Consider the following 15,808-nt stretch of genomic DNA (forward strand, 5'->3'; position numbering starts at 1 on the left):
GGGAGTACCAGACCACCTCACGTGTCTCTTGAGAAACCTGTATAAGGGTCAAGAAGTGACAGTTAGAACCGGATATGGAAGAACTGATTGGTTTCGCATAGGAAAAGGAGTACGACAAGGATGTATATTGTTGCCTTGCTTATTTAATATATATGCAGAGTACATCATGCAAAATGCTGGCCTGGATGAATCACAAGCGGGAATTAAGATTGCTGGGGAAAAGATCAACAACCTCAGATATGCTGATGATACCACTCCAATGGCAGAAAGTGAAGAGGACCTAAAGAGCCTCTTGCTCAGGATAAAAGAGGAGAGCGCAAAAGTGGGCTTGAAGCTCAACATCAAAAAAACTAAGATCATGGCATCCGGCCCCATCACTCCTTGGCAAATAGAAGGGGAAGTCGTGGAAGTAGTGACAGACTTCACGTTCCTGGGATCCCAGATCACCGGAAGACAGGAGGGCCTGGCGTGATCTTGTCCATGGTGTTGTGAAGAGTCGGACTCGACTGTGCGACTGAACAACAACAAATAATGAATGATGAAGACTGGTTTTATAAGTCGATTATAAAACTTATTATGCCAGACAAGCGGTCTTAAATCTTACTTGGTTACTCAAAATAAGACAACTTTAGCAGGGCCAAAACACCCCACTCCTGGTCAGCTATTGTTCTTGTGCTCCAAGCTCAGCCAGACTCTAGGGTGATTCAATCAGAGATGATTCAATCCCAATACGTAACACCCCTCCCCTCTAAATTCCAAAGCACCTAACAGACATAGTCCCTTATGTAAGCTGGTCTGTGTCGCTCCCTGGTTGAGCATTGCGGTTCTGGCAGGGGGGTTGTGATTACAGGTCAATGTGCCTCCGCAACACCTGGCTGTCTTCCATAGAGACCTCATATGACAGGGGCCCTGTAACTCAGGTCACCCTGGCAGAGATCCAGGCTGGGCCACTGGAGAAGTTCCGGGTGTAGACGGGGTCACCCAGGAAAAATCCACGGGGTGCTGCTTGGCTCTCAGAGGCCAGGCAGTGTCTGGATGCAGCCGGTCTAGACAGGTGGTTAGGTCCGTGCCCATGAGGAGTTCTGCGGGGATGCGGCAGGTGGAGGTGCTAGGGGTCATACAATGGCCGAAAAGGACAGCCACAAGCTGGTGTTCCCAATCTCCATGGATGATCCGCCGGAGGGACTCCTTTGTGGTCCTCACCATCCTTTCAGCTTGAGCATTGGTGGCTAGGTGGAAGGGAGCAGATCGGATGTGCCTGATTAAGTAGTGGCCCATGAACTCTTGGAACTCACCCAAGGTGAAGGCCATTCCATTGTCCATCACGATGGTGCTGGGTAGGCCGTGGGTGCAGAAGATCCGTCGGAGGACCCAAATGGCTGCCTTGGAAGAGGTGGAGGAGACCGGCACAACTTCCAGTCGTTTGGTGTAGGAATCCACCAGAATGAAGAAAATTGGTCCTTGGAAGAGCCCCACAAAGTCCAGATGTAACTGGGACCATGGTTTGTGGGTGGATGATAAAAGGGTTGGAACACTTTCCCTATGAGGAAAGGTTAAGGCGCTTAGGGCTCTTTAGCTTGGAGAAACGACGACTGAGGGGTGACATGATTGAGGTTTATAAGATTATGCATGGGAAAGAGCAGGTAGAGAAAGAGGTACTTTTCTCCCTTTCTCACAATACAAGAACCCGTGGGCACTCCATGAAATTGCTGAGCGGTCGGGTTAGAACAGATAAAAGGAAGGACTTCTTCACCCAAAGAGTGATTAACACTTGGAATTCACTGCCACAGGAAATAGTGGCAGCTACAAGCATGGACGGCTTCAAAAGGGAATTAGATAAGCATATGGAGCAGAGGTCCATCAGTGGCTATTAGCCACAAGGTATAGATAGGGACTCTGGGGCAAGTGATGCTCTGTCATCTTGGTGCTTGGGGGGGGGTCAACAGTGGGAGGGCTTCTAATGTCCTGGCCCCACTGGTGGACCTCCTGATGGCACTGGTATTTCTGGCCACTGTGGGATACAGAGTGTTGGACTGGATGGGCCTTTGGCCTGATCCCTTGATGGAAAGCTGTCCGGGGTTGGGGCCGTGGGTTCTTGTGCTGGTGTGACTGGGGTAGCTGACTGCGGTTCCTCAGACCGTCTCTCTGGGAGAAGCACCAGTTCGGCAGGTTCCTGTTGGAGAGGGGCTGGGGCCTCTGGTGTTTCTGCCGGGTCCAAGTCCTTGGGTTCCAGAGGCAAGGTTCGGCAGCACAACTGATCAATGTGCCTATGCAGTATCTGCCCGTCCTCACAGGAAACCTCATAAGATCTCGGGCCCTTGACTCTCACCACTCTAGCCAGAATCCAGGCAGGACCCCGGGTGTAGCTCCTTGCGTAGACAGGGTCCTCTGGGAAGAATCCCCTGGCGGCCTCGTGGGTCTCCGTGGCTGGAACGTCTACTGGTGCCCGGTCTGGGTGCAGGTGGTCCAGTCGAGTCATCAGGCGACGGCCAAGAAGTAGCTCTGCCGGACTGCGCCCTGTAGTGGTGTGGGGCATAGTTCGCTGGCCGAACAGAAAAGCTGCTGGCTTATAGTCCCAATCCGAGGAGTCCAGGTGGCGGAGGGCATCCTTCATTGTCCGGGCCATGCGTTCTGCCTGGCCGTTGGTCACGGTATGAAACGGGGCCGACCGGATGTGGCGGATACCGTAATATCTCGTTAAGTCCTGGAACTCACTTGAGGTAGATGCCGTCCCATTGTCCGTGACCAGCGTGTCGGGGATTCCCTGGGCACTGAATATCCGCCATATTGCCCGGATGGCCGCCTTCGATGACGTGGAGGGTACTGGAACTACCTCCAGACACTTACTGTAGGAGTCTACAAGTATAAAGATAAGCTGCCCCTGGAAAGGTCCAGCAAAATCCAAGTGTAACCTGGACCAGGGGCAGTGAGAGGCTTCCCAGGCCCTTTCCGGGGCTTGAGGTGGTTCTGGCCAAGAGGCTTGGCATGGCTGGCACCTCTTTACTACGTCCTCAATGTCTTTGTCCAGCCCTGGCCACCAGACGTAACTCCGGGCCAAGGTTTTCATGCGCACCCTCGTGAAGGGCGGCGAGGACCCATTCCTGTACGGGCTTAGGGATGATCACTCTGCTTCCCCACAGCACACAGCCCTTGTGGATGGATAGTTCGTCCTTCCGGGAAGCAAAGGGAGCAAAGTCCGGGTCCCCTTTGGCCTCAGGCCACCCCCTTACCACCCAGTCCAAGACCCGGCAGAGAACCTTGTCCTTGGAGGTGCAGCGAGCCACCTCCCTGACGTGGACCAGCTGACGTGGACCAGTAAGAAGAGAAGGTAGAGTAGGAGGTGGTGGAGGTGAAAAGGGAAAGGAAAGGGTCAGTGGGGGGGAGAAGCGAGAGAAGGCAGTGGGGGGCAGAAAAGGGAGAAGGCCAGCAGAAGGGGGGCAAGAGAAGCAAGACAAAAGGATGGGATGCCCTCCCCCTATGAGTTTTGTGGGTCCCTGCTTGTACAATTCTAAGCACTGACCCAACTGGGTGTCAGCAAGCTGCCATGGTGTTCTGTGTTACTTGTATGGCTGTACAGTTTCTTCCTCCCCCCCCTTTGCCTGCTAGCCTGTATTTTATTCTGCTGTAATGCCTAAGCCAAACAACTGGAGGACGTGGTGTAGGAGTGAGCTTGAATGCCAGCTTGTTGCTTTTAGATCCTGGGAACTGCACCTGTATTATGTCTGGAGATAGCAGGTTCCCAGGCAGTGAGCGCGCAACCGTTTCCTTTCACCCGCCAGCGGGAAAGTGACCCATTGGTTATGTGCCTGGTTCAAATCCATTTATTATGCTTGCCCTAGTCGTTTGTACCCATTCCTAACAAAGAACTTGTTTGAGTATCTTTCCAAAGCTTTGAAATAAATTTTGCTTTTCTGAAACGTGGATTTATTCTCGATGCTTGGGGATCCAACAAGTGGCTTGCTTCTGGCCCCAGACCTAGGGGGCTTTCTTGTTGAGGAGTCGATGCAGTGGCTCCGCAACCACAGCTTTGTGGGGCAGGAATGAATGATAAAAGTTCAAAAGCCCCAAGATGGCCTGGAGTTCTGGCTTGAATGTGGGAGCCGGGGCACTGACGATGGCGTGGACCTTGTTGGGAGCAGGATGGATGTCCGGAGCGTTGACGGAGAGCCCCAGGAATTCGACTCATGGAACTCCCAGGATACATTTCTCCAGCTTTACTTTGAGACCAGCTGATTGAAATCTCTGCAGGATGGTGCGCAGTCTGTTGGCGAAGTCCTCGTCTGTGGGTGTGGCGATTAGAATGTCATCAAAGAAGGGCTGTACCCCAGTAATTCCTCTCAGGAGAGAGTCCATTCGATTCTGGAAAATTCCCGGGGCTACACTGACCCCGAATTGTAGCCGCTGCACCTGGAATGCACCCCTGTGCATCACTATCATCTGGGCCTCTGCGGTTGCATCGTCGACTGGGAGCTGTTGGTAGTTTAGTTTTATGTTTTATTCAGTCATTGCCCAGCGCATAGTACACCAATGGGAGCTGTTAGTCCAGCTTACTGAAGATCTTTCTGCCCGCTAGACATGCCAGGACGTGGCTGACCACCAGGACCAGATAGACGTGGTCCCGTAGGGCCTTGTTTATCGTGCATTTGTAGTCCGTTCAGATGCAGACGTCTCCGTTGGGCTTTACTGGAGTCACGATATGGGTTTCCCATACGGCATGTGGTTGTTGTTGTTCAGTCGCACAGTCGAATCTGACTCTTTGCGACCCCATGGACCACATCACGCCAGGCCCTCCTGCCTTCTGTCGTGCTCTGGAGTTTGCTTAATTTCATGTTCGTTGCCTAGATAACACTGTCTAACCATCTCATCCTTTGCTGTCCCCTTCTTCTTTGACCTTCAATCTTCTCCAGTGAGTGCTCCCTTCTCATTTTTTGGCCAAAGTGGTACTGGCTCCAAAACCCCTTGGGCCACCAGCCGATCCAGCTCCCCATCTATTATAGGATTTAGGGCGAATGGGACACACCTGGCCTTCAGCCGTATGGGCCATAGCTCCATGTTGAGTTGTAGGGAGACTGAAGGCCCGGTGTAGCAATCAGGCATCCCATCAAAGACCGCCGGTAACTTATCACACACCCTCTGAAAGTCTCAGGTGGCCACGTGGCGCACCCCAGTCACTCTGAACCCCAGGGGCATGAACCAAGAAAGTCATATGAGACTCGTGTGACTGCCTCTCACCACCAGTAAGTCCAAAAGTCTGTCAAAGTTCCAGTACCGCACTCAGAACTTGCCCTCCCCTATGATAGACACCTCAGTTTTTTTAAAGTCTCATAGGGTGAACCCTGCAGGACGCAGGGGAGGGCCCCCCTTGGGGCAGAGTCTCTTAAATGTGTCTTCAGAAATGATAGAGGTGAGGACCCAGCATGGCGCTCCATTGTACGGGGGCTCCCCTCAATCAGGACAGTTACAGTTATTTTGTCGGGGGTGTCCCAGGGCAAGTTCAGTCCCTGCTACTGCTGGTTGGAGGTGGTGTATAGCTCCACAGAGTGTGTCGATGTTGGGGTTGCCACTGGTCACCTCCGGTTTCTTTTGGTGCGACAGGCTCAGGTGATGTGGCTGACATTTCCACAGTTCCTGCACGTGGTGTCCCAGAACCAGCAGGACCTTTCGCTCATGGGGCTCTCTGCAGTTGGTGCATGTTGTAGATCTGGTGATGTCAACAGCGTGTGGTGGTGTGGACGGGCATTGCGGTGTAGGCGGCATGTAGCGCGCTGGAGCTGTGTCAGACTCGGACCCTTGCCCTTGTATTTGAGGCACTGGATCTATGTAAATTGTAATCATGGTTCTCTGGGTACATAGCTTTGCTTGTTCCTATCTACTATAGTGCTTCTGCCATTTCCGTTCTCATGCCTTTTGTTCCCATACTCCATATAATACCTGCTGGCATGTTTTCAATCTGTCTGCAAGGTTCCTTCTCTGCCATTCTTGAGAGGAGGAGGATTGAGACATGTCTGAGTGACCGTAGATTAGCTGCGCTCTGTAACACTAATCAAGTGAACCTCCTCCAGAGGCCGGTGGAAGCTTTCGCTTTTCTACCTTCGCACGTCCTTCGAGAAAGTCTGTAATGATAAACATTCTCACCATTATAGTTGTCTTGTATTACTGCACCTGCTTACTATGTAATGCTGACGTATGCATGAGGGCTGGACCAAAGTTCTTGTAGTTTCCAACTTCGTAATATTCTTCAGTTCTGGCAAAAAGTTCAACTTGAATGCGAGTTTTCTGACTTCTAAAATAAAGCCTATTAAAAGGACTTATCGAGTCTGAGAGTTACTGTGCGAGCTGACAGCTGTAGAACCTCATTGGCTTCTTCCTTGGCTGTGGTAGGTCTCCGTGAAGATGGCGGCGGGCTTGTCACGTTTGCCTCAGCAGTGACCTGCTCCTCAGCTCCTGTGGCGAGGGCCACCTCCATGGACTCAGTGGAGTTGGAGTCACCTTTGGCGAGGAGCTTCCTCTGGATCCGCTCATCCCTCAGGCCACAGACCAGCCAGTCCCGGAGTGCGTCTTTGAGGTCTATGAAGCTGCAGTGCCAGGCAAGCCAACGTAGTGTTGTGATGGATTCGTTGCTGGTCTGGTTCCTTGTGTGGAACACATGGCGGGTGGCAATGACGGATGGCTTAGGAGTGAAGTGTTCCTTAAGCCAGTCCAGGATCATCTGGTAGGCAGCATCCTTGAGCTCCATGGGAGCAATGAGCGAGTGGGCGATCTTGAAGGTCGTGCGGCCACAAATTCAGAAGAAAGTGGCACGTACCTTTGCCACAGCCTTGATCCCAGAGGACTCGCAGAAGAACTCGAACCGGACGAGGTAGGACTCCCAGTCCTCTGTGGTGGCGTTGAATGCATTGAAGTGTCCTGGAGCGGCAGCCATGGTCCCGGTAGTGATGCGATGCACTTGGCACTGGAGCTCGGTGCATGGTGCGGTGCTGGAGGGCGCTGGGCTGGCTCAACCGGATACCATCTTCGTCGCCAGTTAAATATACTGAGTTCGAGATGCGTATAGTGATCAGCTCATAGTTTATTAGTGATTTCAGCTTAACTCTAAGACAACTCTAGCAGGGCCAGAGCCCTGCTTATATGCATGCAAAACACCACACTCCACACACACCCACTCCCCATGATAGGCTATTTTAGGGTTGCCAAGTCCTACCTTAAGCCGCAGTGGGGGACTCCTGGCTTGTTTCGGGAGTGCGCGCGGGCGCGGGGCTGCGGTCATCCGAGGGAAAACTCTATGTTTTTCCCTCAGATGCCTGCGCCCCCGCCCCCGGTGCGCACGGTGTGGCTGCATCACTTCCGGGTGACGTGCTGACGCTGGGCACATCCTGTGCTTTGGGGGTGGGGTTCCCCCTGGGGCCTGATCCGCCGGCAGTGGGAAACGGGTGTCTGGGGCGGGGGTTTCCCCGCCCCCCGGGGGGACTTGGCAAGCCTAGGCTATTTAAAAAACATTACCACTTGATTGGTTTATTCCAAAATCCTGGTCGTCTATTGTCCTTGTGCTCCAAGCTCAGCCAGTCTCTAGGGTGATTCAATCAGGGATGATTCAGTCCCAATACATAACACCCTGCCTCTCCCCAGCAGCATTTAATGACATCACTGTGGGGGGGGGGAGGCCATGCACGCCTGCACTGCGAGCCCAAAATTCGGAGCTCAGAGTGCAGGTGCACGGTCCCTGCCTCTCCCCAGCAGCATTTAAAGCCTTTCTTAAAGGCCTGGTGGTCACTCTTGGGGGGCAGGGAAGGAGCCCCTCCAAAATGGGCAAACCTGGGGGTCTGGCAACCCTACGCCAATCCCAGTATCTTGTCGAGATCCTGGGTCACCCTGAAGAAGAAGAAGAGAAGAGATTGGATTTATACTCCGCCCTTCACTTGGAGTCTCAGAGCGGCTTACAAACTCCTTTCCTTTCCCTTCCCCTCCCCACAACAGGCACCCTGTGAGGTGGGTGGGGCTGAGAGAACTCTGACACAAACTGCTCTTTTTCAAGGACAGCTGTGCCAGAGCTTGTGACTGACCCAAGCTCACATCAGCAGGTGCAAGTGGAGGAGTGGGGAATCAAACCCGGTTCTCCCAGATTAGAGTCCGCACACTTAACCACTACACCACTGGTCCATAATTAGACCAGGAGGTATACTAAGCATTTCTTCTCGTGTGCCTGTGTAACAATTTACATTCAGATCAAGGCATATTATCAGTATTTTATCAGCAAAAAACTGGACCTGCTCGGCTTCTGGCATGAAGCCCGGGAGGAGAGGCTTCCAGGGGTGGACTCTGAGATCACGTCCACACTGAGCTCCCCCCAACTCCCCCCCTCCCCAGGCCCTGCCCCCAGAGCTCAAGGAATTCCCCACACTGCGGGTGGCAACCCCAGCAGAAGGCTACAGCCTCACTACAGTCAGGTAACTATATGCTTCTGACGCTAACAGTACAGCGCACCTGAAATATACTGTTTTGATCCTGACTTTGAGCGAAGCATAGAGAATTTTCTCTCAGGTATGATGACATTAAATTAATTCCTTTGATGCCACACTTTATTTATTTATACACCACCTGAGTGATCCTGGCATGAATACACCTGGTTTATTTTTGTATTAATTTAGATATTTATGCCGTCCCCCCCCCCCATTTGGGACCTGAAGCAGCTTACCACATCATTCTCTAGAGGAGAAGAAGTAGAAGAGATTGGATTTATACCCCGCCCTTCACTACCCAAAGGTGTCTCAGAGCAGCTTACAAACTCCTTTCCGTTCCCCTCCTCACAACAGACACCCTGGGGTAGGTGGGGCTGAGAGAGCTCTTGACAGAAATGGCTTTTTCAAGGACAGCTCATTATCAGAACTACGGTTTGCCCAAGGTCATCCAGCCAGGTGCAAGTGGAGGGGGAAGAAGAAGAAGAAAAGATTGGATTTATACCCCGCCCTTCACTACCCAAAGGTGTCTCAGAGCGGCTCACAAACTCCTTTCCCTTCCCCTCCCCACAACAGACACCCTGTGAGGTAGGCGGGGCTGAGAGAGCTCTTTCGAGAACTGCTCTTTTTCAAGAACAACTCTAATCAGAACTATGGCTTGCCCAAGGTCACATCAGCAGGTGCAAGTAGAGGAGTGGGGAATCAAACCCAGTTCTCCCAGATTAGAGTCCGTGCACTTACTTAACCACTGTACCAAACTGGCTCTACTCCTCTGCCTCTTCCATTTTATGCTCACAATAGCTCCGTGAGGCTGAGAGAAAAAGCAACTGACCCAAGGTCATCTAGCAAAGAAGAAGAGATTGGGTTTATACCCCGCCCTTCACTACCCAAAGGTGTCTCAGAGCGTTTTACAATCTCCTTTCCCTTCCCCTCCCCACAACAGACACCCTGTGAGGTGGGTGGGGCTGACAGAGCTCTGACAGGAACTGTTCTTTTTCAAGGACAGCTCTTATCAGAACTACGGCTTACCCACGGTCATCCAGCAGCTGCAAGTGGAGGAGGAGTGGGGGAATCAAATCCGGTTCTCCGAGACTAGAGTCTCTGCACACTTTACCACTCCACCAAAGTGGCTCTCAGAGCTTCCACAACAGGGTTCAACCTGGGCCTCCCAGATTGCAGTCTGACAGTAAAACCACTAGACAACTCTACACTACCCTAGAAAAAGGGGGTGGCTGTCACTGAAGTGAAGCGGGGGGCCCCGAGGCCCAGTCTAGATGGGTGCCAAAGGCAGTGGTGGAAGGCTGCACTTTTCCCCCCTCCCCCACGTTTGGGGACCAAGGCTATGGGGGAGTGACACCCCCCAACTCGGGGACCAGGGCTGCCTGGCCCCTTTTGCCCACTGGCTAGGGCGGCGCCTGGGTATGCGCTCTCTCTATGGAATGGGACCAGACAGAACCGAATACCAAGCAGCAGTCCCCTGAGGGTTGCCAGGTCCTATTTTCTCCCTGGCGGGGGGTTGGGGGGTGCTGGGAGGGGGAGGGGCCGTCCCTGATGTGATGATATCACACAGAGTGACGTCATCACATCAGAGACATCGGTCCACGTGCACATGCCCCCCCCCCACTTTCCCCAACCATCTACAGGGAAAGCAGAGACCATCCGTGCGTGCCCTGCCAGCGGTGGGTTTACTGTTTGCAGTGCAGGCACAAGTGACTCTCAGTTCAAAAGAGCGGGAGCCACCTGTGCCTGCTCTGCAAGCAGCAAGATCGTTGCCGGTAGGGCAAGCACGCACAGTGCCCGCTCTTTTGAAGCAGGAGCTGCTCGCACTTGCCCTGCAAGCAGTGAGGTTGCCGCCTGTAGGGCAGTGTCAGGATCCACAGCAAAACAACGCAGTACACACTTCCAGGAAGGTTTTACTTTTATTGAAAAGCCATAGATGCAGTAACAGGAACACTGTTAGGAATGGCGGGCTACCTATGCACATAATAGGATATAGGGCATTCGTATGCACCCCACACACACACGGATTACCCAATTAGACGGGCTCCTGCGCGCAGGCATCGGGCAGAATTCTAATGGCTGCAGAAGCTGGGAATTGAAGAAGCTTCCCACGAAACCTAGACACACCAACTCCTCTAGTGGCCTTGAAAGATATGCATTACAGTTACAGATGCAATTAAGCGCATGGGAAGGAATGCACAGCAATTAAAGCATACACCACACTCATGGCAGCATAGCTGACAGGCAGGTGCGGGCAGCCTCTGCTTCAAAAGAGTGGGCACCACACACACACACCTTCCCTGCAAGGGGCGAGGGCGGCCCCCACTTGAACAGAGCGAGTGGTGCACGTGCCTGCCCTACAAGTGGTGAATTGGTTGCTTGGAGGGCAGGCATGCACAACCCCCACTCTTTTGAAGCAGGGCTGCTGACAACTGTTGGAGGTGGGGCTTCCCCCTCTGGCCAGCTGGCTGGCATCTGGGAGCAGCTCTAAAAATTGGGGGACCCCCCCTCCACCAGCATCTGGGGACTGGCATCCCTGAGCCCCTCTGGAATCAAAAAGGATACCTCCTGAAACAAAAGGGGGCTTAACTTAACCCCCTGTCTCTTTAAGGCAGTCCCTCACACACACTCCTGCACATAAACAGTGGAACCCTGCCAAGGGCTATTCAGACATGTGAACTATTGGAACAGGGGCCCAGCCTGGCTCAGGCCCATTCTGCATCCAGCACTTGCTCCGCTGTTTTACCAAACCCACATTGGAACAGAGATTCCCCTCCACATTGCATGCCACTTTCACTTTGACTGTTGGATTTTATGGCAGTGTCCAGACTGCATGCCACTCTCACTTTGTTTGATCCCTCAGCTTGCTTCTGTAAAAATCACAGCACCGGTGGGTTGAGGTCTTCTGAGGGTTACACCTGGAACCTTCTGGGACTGAGCCATGGATTTTCATCCTCCTCCTTCCTGATTCACAGAGCAACGTTTCGTTATGTAAAGTCAGCATGCGCAAGTGAGATCTACGTCACACTGGAGTGTGGCTTTAGAGAAGGATGATGACTCTCTGCCTCATCCATGTTTGTCCTGCCTCTTCTCCAGGGAGCTCAGGGCAGTGTACGTACATAAGAACATAAGAGAGAAGCCAATGCTGGATCAGGCCAATGGCCCATCCAGTCCAACACTCTAGTGTCACACAGTGGCCAGAAATACCAGGCGCCCTCAGGAGGTCCAGCAGCGAGCGGGGCCTTCTCCATTTTACGTGGTTCTCCCTTCTCCATTTTATACTCCCGGCAACCTCATGAGGCAGGTGAGCCTGAGAGCACGCAACCGGCCCGCGAGCTTCATGAGTTCCTTCTGTCAGCTGCACTGACTCCTCCCAATCCCCGAGACTCAGCCTACTGGCCACAGGGGGATCCATGCTTTCGCAAGCTTGCCATTAGATTACTCTAATGAGCCCTACATTCGTCTGCCCTTGAAGACAACCCAGAACTCCAACTGGTTCAGCATGCAGCACCCTGGTTATTGTCAGGGACTGGCCAATGGGAATATCACCACAGTGGCTGCCAATTTAGCTTTCAAGGTTAATTCAAGGTCTTGCTAATGACCTTTAAAAGCCCTTCATAGCCTAGCCTAGGACCCACATATTTAAGAGGCCTTCTCTCCCCATATCTCCTTATGAGCCAACTATGGCGGCCAGGCGGCCACCTGCTGGTTGTTGCCCTGCTTAAATTAGCCCACCTGGCATCCACCGGAGCCTATAGCTTTTCAGTCAGCACTCACATCCCAAGGAACTGGGTTCCCTGGAGAGGAGAGGAGAGGAAGGCACCACCTGTAGTTCAGAGTGTTTTAGAGAACACATTGTAGGCATTGAGAAGGTTAGTTCGGGTTTCTTGTTGTTAAGTTTTTAATTTTGGAATCGTAAGCCACCTTGAGGCACAAAGGAAAGGCAGAATGTTTTAATAAATAAAGAGAAGAATGGGGATTTTAAAACAGCTCTTGCAGATCCTGAACCAACATTCCAACCACTGCATGACACTGGCCCTTCAGCAATCCCAGGACAGTATCATTCAGAGGGTACACTCTTTTTCTTCCCTATTATACACAGCTCAGCATAAAATACCACTGAACCAATCTACAGGCTTGCTGAAGAAACTCGTCTAATGCTTTTAGAAAATTAACATGCTGTCATGAGTCAATTTTTAAAAAGCCACTTTGAGATGCATTAAAGCCATTATACAATTGTTTAAACCAAACATCAAAAAGAACTTTGCAATACTCAAAACTAAAAAGGCAAAAGTATTTACAAATGCAATTAATCAGAATACCTGTTTGGAACAAAAGGAACCAAGCCACATAGCAAGCAGCAGACATACCTACAACCGATACAGCTTTCGGTATTTTAAAAACAACTGCCATGTCGGAGGCTGTGTTTCCCTTCTTCCTGCATATACAAGCAGGCATTTACCCACCCAAGGTGGGGAACTGCCCACCCCCAGTCCTAATTCTTCACTCCAAAAGAAATGAGGAACATCTTCCGTGTTAAATGCACACTGATGCATGACTTGGAAATCTCAGCACATCCTCCCCAAATTCTGATTCCTGCAGGCAACACCCCTAGCATTGCCAGCCTCCAGGTAAGGGCGGCCGGGAGATCTCCCGGAATGACAGTTAATCTCCCCACTGCAGGGATCAGCTCCCCTGGGGGAAAAGCTGCTTCAGAGGGTGGACTCTATGGCCTTATACTCCACTGCGGTCCCTCCCCTCCCCAAACGCCACCCTCCTCTGAGACTCCACTGCGAAAATCTCCTCAATTTCCCACCAACAGCTTCTAGCCAGGGTGACTGTAGAGACCCTCCATATTCTGAGGCAACAAACCCCTTGAATACATTGTTAGGGGGCACCATCAGTGGAAGGCCCTTTGGGACAGTGGGTGGGCTGCTGCGTGGTACATGGTAGCGGATGAGAGGGAAGACGGGTCTGAACCAGAAAGGCTCTTCTTGTGTTACGTTCAGGAGGAGTCCTTAAATTCAGGCTGGAGCTAGAGATGGGTAAACTCTGCCCACTTTACCTCCATCTTTATTCCTCTGCTTCTTTCCTGCTTTTTGCCATGTTGGTAACGGCAGTTCTAAGGATTTCTGATATTAACAACCATTGCAAGCATGAAATTACCTAAATGCACAACTATCAAAGGGTGCTGTGAAGGCAAATACTTGGATTGTAAAGCATTATGAAATTCTCAGTGTCACAGCAACAATACATGACCGTCCACTAAGGAGAAGTGCATGGCTGGCTGCTAAGCATCTCTTCTGTGGAGCACTAAGAAAGCTGCTCTACAACCCGGTCATCTTGCATAACACTTGTATATGCTCTGAAAAGGTTATTATAGCATGATGTATACCTAGAGGTCTCTGTTTGGTTCATTTTTAATATGGCCAGCACCACGGCAGTTTCTAGTAGAGGTTAGCTAGGATTGCCAGCAAACCAAAAACAACACAAACATCTGGCAGAAATTGTGACTAGTTCAAAGGTACAATTCCTTGAATTTACTTACAATAACTATGATACTTAAAATGGATACAGTGCCCTTACAACATTCCTAACACTCAACTCTGCATAATCATTCTGCAACTTGTCAATTACATTCCTTGACTGGCCCCTCCACCTATACCCTTGTATAGGAATACATGCAGTTGCCTTATACTGGGGTCAGACCATTTCTCTCTTCTGCTCACCACTTTCAACTAGCAGCAGTGTGAGGCCAAGAAATATCTTCGCCAACACCTTCAATCCAACATCACTTGCTGGAAATGGCAGGGAATAAATCTGGAACTTTCTCCCTCTATGCATGTGATCTTCACTATTAAACCCACCAAAAGTTTGTGCCAACCAAAGGCAACTACCATGGTTAATGTGTCACCTGTGTATCTGGGATACACAGGTTTCAATCCTCACTCTGCTTTGGAAGCTTGCTGGGTGACCTTGGGCCAGTCACAATCTCTCACCCTAACCCACCTCACCAGGTAATTGTTGTGAGAATGACACAGTAGTGTAGAACAGTGTGGTAAGCTGTACCGAGTCCCTATTGAGGAGAAACAGAGGCTATAAACCCTAAAGCGGCCTTTGACCCATGACCCATTCATTCATTAATATGCTACAAAGGTTTTTGTTGTATTTGGCTACAACAGACTAACACAGCCTCACCTCTGAATTTGTCACCATCTTGCTGCAACCCTACCAGGTTATCCCAACACAGCAGATGAGAAGCTAAGAGGCCACACTCAGGCCACAGAGTGAGTTTGTGGCAGAGGCAAAAGTCAGATCTGGGAGTTATACTCACAGCTCAGCAGCTTCCCAAGTTCACACAGGGAACATCCTGAATCATGAATGCACTCGAGAAGTGGAGGTGTGGAGAGATCCTAGATGCATGAGCTTTGAGTGCCATATAGGCATGCATGCGGTGTGTATGTGAGGGGGAAATGCCGTGTGGCATTAACCTCCCCCCCCCCAATCAAGAGAAGGCCAACCCGGGAGCAGGCAGGCTGCCCACACACAGGCTCAGGTGCTTGTGTGCTTCTCTTGAGAAAGCGCAGTCTCAGTCCAAAGCACCCCCACCCCATTTTCATTCAAGGGAACAATTTCATTGTCTGCTCAGAATCATCTACTCGGCTTTCTGGAAAACAGGGCAGTCCTCAGGATTACTGAGATCACACACGCCATCAGAACCACATGTTAGCAGACAATTATCCTTCCTGTGATGTTGCTGTTTCATTAGGGAATACTGAAACCACGCCACTTAAGCAGGCGATTAAAAGATTGTCTTCCAACCTTGGGGGTCCCAACACAGCATTCTCCCCATTCCTCCACCACCCACACATGGACCTCTTAAAGGGCCCTGCAAAGGGGTGTCCCCCCCCCCAGGCATCTTCCTGCCACCTGTGTCAGAGGTCGATCTGCATTTCCCCTAAACTTCAAACCTGCCGGGCTCCGGGGGAGTAGCGGGGCACCGGCTCTGCCTTGTAAGGAGGCGTGTAGAAGCGCTGCGCTGCCGACTCCAGGCCGGCACGGCCCGATGGGCGAATCCCGCCCGCCCCGGGGACCCCCGGAGCCCTTGGTGGCCGCGGACTCGCCGCTCCCCCTGCCTCGCCCCTCCCTCGTCCCAGGCGGGCTGTCCGGCGACTCCACCGGGGTCTCTGGACCACGACGGGGGCCAGCTGCGCGCCGCCGGGCGAGGGCTCCCTTTCTCCCAGAAGCCCCTTCGGCCCACCTGCGCCCACCTGCGCCGGGAGGCAAACCGGGCCGGCCCAGCCCCCCCCCCGGCCGCCCCCCCCGTTGCCCCCCCCCCCCGGGGCCGGCCGCCC

This window comes from Gekko japonicus, unplaced genomic scaffold (genome assembly GCF_001447785.1).
Source record: "Gekko japonicus isolate JY-2015 unplaced genomic scaffold, Gekko_japonicus_V1.1 scaffold545, whole genome shotgun sequence".
Taxonomy (NCBI): Eukaryota; Metazoa; Chordata; class Lepidosauria; order Squamata; family Gekkonidae; genus Gekko; species Gekko japonicus.